Source organism: Ovis aries, chromosome 26, assembly GCF_016772045.2.
Source record: "Ovis aries strain OAR_USU_Benz2616 breed Rambouillet chromosome 26, ARS-UI_Ramb_v3.0, whole genome shotgun sequence".
In the NCBI taxonomy this organism is placed as follows: Eukaryota; Metazoa; Chordata; class Mammalia; order Artiodactyla; family Bovidae; genus Ovis; species Ovis aries.
The window spans coordinates 32,688,998-32,694,997 of NC_056079.1; the positions used below are offsets into that span (position 1 = coordinate 32,688,998).

At 56.0% G+C, this 6,000-nt stretch overlaps 1 protein-coding gene across 8 annotated transcripts in view; it reads right to left on the reverse strand.

Annotated features, from left to right (window-relative positions):
• FGFR1 (fibroblast growth factor receptor 1) overlaps positions 1 to 2,008 on the reverse strand; it is a 56,091-nt gene extending 54,083 nt beyond the window's left edge. For 7 of the 8 annotated variants that reach the window (XM_042241381.2, XM_060407153.1, XM_060407152.1 and 4 more), the window contains exon 1: positions 1,812 to 2,008. The gene's annotated coding sequence lies outside the window, so the exon portion shown is untranslated. Of the gene's footprint in view, positions 1 to 1,508; positions 1,550 to 1,811 lie in introns of those variants that run through there. The other variant, XM_060407150.1, reaches the window with a different exon arrangement.
• Between the last annotated feature and the right edge of the window lie 3,992 nt (positions 2,009 to 6,000).

The window sequence follows — 6,000 nt, forward strand, 5'->3', positions numbered from 1 at the left end:
GGGAGCGGCCGCCCAAAGAAAGAACTCCTTCAAAACACCAAGGGAGCCACAGCCCGGGCCCCCCTCCCACGCCCAAGCCGCTGCGCCCCGGGCTTGCTCCAGGGAGGGTGGAAAAGGGGACGCGTGACGCCACCGCCGGGCGGCCCGAGACCCGGCGGCGGGCTCCGGACAGGGTCAGACACTCCCGCCGCTCCGGCTCTAACTGAAAAGGGAGGAGGCTGCAATGCTCCGGTTCCAGAAACTTCTGTCAGGGCCAGCTCTGGGTCAGACCGGTGGCCAAAGAGGCCACCACTTATCAGAGGAGATATTGTCATCCCCTAAACCTCCTCTCGCCGGCAATGCCCCTTTCCCGCACGAGCCAGAAAGCGCCAGCACAGCCTAAGTACCCTGGCATCCAGGGTAACTTCTCTCCCCCAGTCCCAGCGCCTCGTACCCAAGTCTTAAGAAAAAATCGTAAAGAGCGAGGTGGTGAGGACAAGTTATAGGATCCCTGTTTCGATCCGGGGGAGGGGGCAGGGAGGAACAGGGACGTTCAAGCGGCTGCGGTGTACCCGGGTGGGGTGAAACGGAACCAGATGCGGCGGCTACATCTGGAAAATGGGGCGGGGGTGGGGGGAGTGGTGATGGGGAGGTGGTGGGGAGACACGGCGGAAACTTTGAACAGGGCCAAAGCCTCTGGGTCCAGACAAGAGATGCAGGTTTCACCGCTCCCCAAGCCCTCCACTCCCCAACCAGAGGCATCTGACTGCTTCCATAGGATCTGGGTTAAATGATCGCATCTACAACGTCAATAAATTCCTCTGCAAACGAAGGTTCCAGCCCCCCTCTTCTCCTCACCCCAAACATAGCGGGAAAGGGGAGCGGGAAGGGGGCAGAGGGTTCTGGGCCCGCGAAGCAACAAGCGCCGGTGCCGAGCGAACCGCACCGGACAAAACCCTCATCCCTTCCCCCACCTCCTCGAACCAGATAGGAACTGACCAATCCCTTCCCCCAGACCCCGTAATGGGGCTTAACCTCACCCGCTGGGCGCCCTCCCCTTCCCCAAACTTCCGACCCTTTCAGAGACGGACTAAGTCGGAGATCAGCGCCTCTCGAAAAAGGGAATTCCTTTCTCGCTCTTCGCTGAAGCAGCTTCAGCCATTTGGTGACGACACCCCCCTTTAAAACCGACTGGAAGAGAAGCGAACCGACCCCTCCACTTCCTTCCCCTTTCAGGCCCCCAACCGCCCACCCGCCTGCGGCAGTGACCCCAGACTTTCCCGGAGATGGAAAAGGACTTAGGAGGACCCCGGGTTTTTTCTTTTTTCTTTTTTTTAGCGTTCCACCCAAAGCTACCTGCTGGATCGCGGAGACTCCCCATGGGTGGACTAAAAGGAGATGGTGTGGAACGCAACACACACACACACACACACCCCACCGCGCTGCCCGCCCCCGCCTGCCTCCCCAGGCCCAGGAAACCCAGGACCGCCGCCGCCTCGGCCCCGGGCCCTGTCCCTCCCCGGACTCACCGCGGAGCCGCCGCCGCCTCGCCAGCTCCCCAGCGCGAGTTGGCGGAAAAGTTGGGCGGCGGGACGGGCGCGGGGAGGGGGCGCAGAAGGCGACGCGAGCGGAGGGAAGGGAGGGGAGACAAAAGGGGGGCGCCGGGAGCTGGGCAGGGAGCCGGGGGTGGAGAGGGGCGGGTAACGAGCGGAGGGAGGCGCCGGACCCGACTGCGCTGCGGCGGGGAGAGCGCGCGGCCGGGAGGCTCCGGCGCCGGGGGCCCGCCCGGGACGCGGAGCCCGCCCCGGATCCGGGGGCGCCGCGGCTCTTACCTCACTCGGCGCTGCGGTTCCGCCTCTGGAGAGTCCGCCGTGGCTCGTGCGGGCGGGCGGGCGTCCGCGTCCCTGGCTCCGGCCCGCCGCCCCCGGGCTCCGCTCGGGTCCTGGCGGGGCCGCAGGAGCCCCCGCGGCCGGCGCTCGACTGCCGGTGGCGCTCGGGGCTCGGCGCCTCCAGCCCGGGCGGGAACAATGGAGCCGAAGCTGGTGCCCCGGAGGCGGGGCGGGGGGAGGGCTCCTGTCCGCCGCCCGGGGTCTCCAGACCCTGTGGGCCCCCCCTCTCCAGCACCGGGCGGCGGCCCTCAAGCTTCTGGCAGCCCGAGCTCCATCGCCTGGCGGGGGCCCCGGCGCCGCGGCGTGCCCGACTGCCGCCCTGGTCCCCTGCGCCCGGCGGGGCGCCCCTCGGACCGGAGAAAAGTCCTCGGGCTCCGCCGCTCTTCCAGCTGCGGCGCGCGCTCTCGGCCGGGGAAGGCGAGGTCGCCGCAATGCGCTAAGCGGAGTCTCGGGGCTGTCCGGACGTCGCCGCCCAGCTCTGGGCACAGCCCGGGCTCCTCCGCGCGCTGCGGCTGGACCAGACTTCGGGCTCCCGCGTCGCGCCGCAGCCACAGCCGAGGCCGCCGCGCCAGTGCCCGCAGGAGCGCTCCGAGCGCTATGCGCCGGCAAGGCGCGAGGGCTCCTTCTCTCACTCCCACCCCACGCTGGTCCCACCTCCTCCTCCTCCCCCTGCCGCTGCCTGCTGGGCCTTGTAGTTCTGAGCCGAGGGCCCCCGAGAAGGGGGGAGCGGGTTGAGTCGCCCTGCGCTCTGCTGCTCCTTTGCCTCAGTCTGTCTGGCCTCCTTTGACGCGCGCCCGCCCCTCCAACTGAGCCCCTCCCGGAGGGCGCACGAATTTCGGGCTGTGGACGGATGAGCAGTTGGAGGGATGGAGATGAGACCCTGAAGCCCTCAGGTTGCACACGGTAGCACTTTGGACTCTGACCGAGTGCCCTGGGGAAACGATGTTCTCGCTCTGTATCTCAGTTTTCACATCTGTAAAAGAGGATAGCGAAGAGATCAAACCAGTCAATCCTAAAGGTCAGTTCAGTTCAGTCGCTCAGCCGTGTCCGACTTTTTGCCACCGCATGGACTGTAGCACGCCAGGCTTCCCTGTCCATCATCAACTCCCCGAGCTTGCTCAAACTCATGTCCATCGAGTTGGTGATGCCATCCAACCATCTCATCCTCTGTCGTCCCCTTCTTCTGCCTTCAATCTTTGCCAGCATCAAAGTCTTTTCCAATGACTCAGTTCTTCGCATCAGATGCCCAAAGTATGGGAGCTTCATTTTCAGGATCAGTCCTTCCAGTGAGTATTCAGGACTGATTTCCTTTAGGATAGACTGGTTGGATCTCCTTGCAGTCCAAGGGACTCTCAAGAGTCTTCTCCAACACCGCAGTTCAAAAGCATCAACTCTTCGGTGCTCAGCTTTCTTCATGGTCCAACTCTCACATCCATACATGACTACTGGAAAAACCATAGCTTTGACTAGATGGATCTTTGTTGGCAAAGTAATGTCTCTGCTCTTTTATTTGCTGTCTAGGTTGGTTATAACTTTTCTTCCAAGGAGCAAGCATCTTTTGATTTCATGGCTGCAGTCACCATCTGCAGTAATTTTGGAGCCCAAGAGACCAACCGTAAACATTCATTGGAAGGACTGATGCTGAAGCTCTAATACTTTGGCCACCTGATGCAAAGAGCTGACTCTTTGGAAAAGACCCTGATGCTGGGAAAGATTGAAGACGGGAGGAGAAAGTGGTGACAGAGGATGAGATGGTTGGATGGCATCACTGATTCAGTGGACATGAGTTTGAGCAAACTTTGGAAGATAGTGAAGGAGTGGGAAGCCCCTCGTGCTTGGGGTTGCAAGGAGTCAGAGATGACTTAGCCACTGAACAACAAAAAGGGGAACAATAGCACTTTCCATATACAGTTGAGGATTAAATAAGGGCCTGCCGCAGAGTTACTGAGCAAAGTCAAACTGCTTTTATTCATGAGAAGTTTGATGGCTCCTCAGAAGCTTTGGTTCCATCTCACTTTCCCAAACATATGGCCTAGGTTTTGTGGTCCAGGGGTGCTGAGTCTTGTCAGTTCTGCAGCACCATTCTCCGCCTCCGGAAGTCTTCTGTCTGCAGTGAATGTTTCAGAAGCAAACAGTGAGAGGAGCTGAGAAGTGTTGATTTGGAAATTGATCAAAGCCTACCCAGCACACACTCCAGTACTCGAAGGAACTCGAGGGAAAGTAGCTAAAATGCCCTTTTCCCTGGGTCTTTCTGCAGGCTGGTATAATCTAGTGGTTCCCTGATCCAAATGGACATCAGATCAGTTCAGTTCAGTCTCTCAGTCGTGTCTGACTCTTTGCGACCCCATGAATCGCAACACGCCAGGCCTTCCTGTCCATCACCAACTCCTGGAGTTCACTCAAATCCTTCCCAAAACTTCTGAAAAATATAAATTCATGGACCTGCTCAGACTTGAGAGATCAGGCTGTCCCAGGAAGGAGCAAAGAGCTTATGTTTTTCTGCCGCTCCCATGGTATCAGGTAGGGGACCACTGGCAGGTGAGAAGTATGCCACCCTAGATATGATAGATACCTTCTTTCCGGCCTGCTACTTAAGAACTATTTGATTTTGGACAAGTCATGCATTTGAAAGAAATTGGAAGGAATGATGCTAAAGCTGAAACTCCAATACTTTGGCCACCTCATGCGAAGAGTTGACTCATTGGAAAAGACTCTGATGCTGGGAGGGATTGGGGGCAGGAAGAGAAGGGGATGACAGAGGATGAGATGGCTGAATGGCATCACTGACTCGTGACTTGGTGATGGACGAGGAGGCCTGGCGTGCTGCGATTCATGGGGTGGCAAAGAGTCGGACATGACTGAGCGACTGAACTGAGCTGAACTGAACTGAAGATCTGTTTACGTGTTTTCCCTCAGTTGGCTAGAGCCCCCTCACAAGGTTGTCACCAGAATCAACTAAAATAATGGAATTCAGCGCACGCAAAGTGTTGCTTTTGATATAGATAAAGTTGCTGTGTCAGTTACTGGTAGGGCCTGTTCCCTCATCCTCACCTCATTGAAACCCACAAGGTTGTGGAAGCTCAAAAACTGAACAAGACAACCCCCTCCCGCCCCAACATTTAAGGAAAGTATCTCCAAGTTATTTCTTTTCTTTTGTGGCTGTGCTGTGTGGCTTGTAGGACCTGAGTTCCCCCACCAGGAATGGAACCTAGAAGTGAAAGCATCAGGTCCTTACCACTGGGCTGCCAGGAAATTGCCTCCAAGTTAGTTTTTTTATTGGACCAGCGGGTAAAAGAACAGTGACTACCATAGTGTTGTTCACATAGTAGGAGCTCAGTACATGTTTATGGACTGACTGACAAGTAAATAAATAAATATTTACAAATGAATGAAAAAACATTAAATACAAAGCAAGAACTCACATATTTGTGGAATAAATGAACTTCAGTCATCAATTTTTTTATTATTCATTTTAGATTTTACATTTAGGCCCATGAACCATTTTGAGTTGATTTCTGTAAATTGTGCAAGGCATGGTCAGTTGTTGCTGTGTTTTTTGTATAGAGGTATTCAAGTTTTCCAGCACCATTTGTTGTTCTGTACCATGTAGATTGTGGGATGGTAGTTCTCCAACCCAGAATGGAACCAGCAGCTCCTGGGTTGGAAGGTGGAGTCTTCACCACTGGACCACAGGGAAGTCCCAGTTATCGTTTATGAAGTTACCCCTCTGTGAGCTTATTTCGCCACCCTTCAACCCTTGTGCTCCCGATTAGGTTCTATTCATTGGAAGGACTGATGCTGAAGCTGAAGCTCCCGTACTTTGGGCACCTGATGCAAAGAACTGACTCATTGGAAAAGACCTTGATGCTAGGAAAGATTGAGGGCAGGAGGAGAAGGGGGCAACAGAGGATGAGATGATTGGATGGCGTCACCGACTTGATGGACATGAGTTTGAGCAAGCTCTGGGAGATGGTGAAGAACAGGGAAGCCTGGAGTGCTGCAGTCCATGAGGTGGAAAAGAGTTGAACACGACTTGTCAACTGAACAGCAACAAAACGAGTTGCCCATATATTGGCCTCTTTCATTTTCTTTCTTTATAAATTTTTATCTATTTATTTTTGGCTTCCCTGGA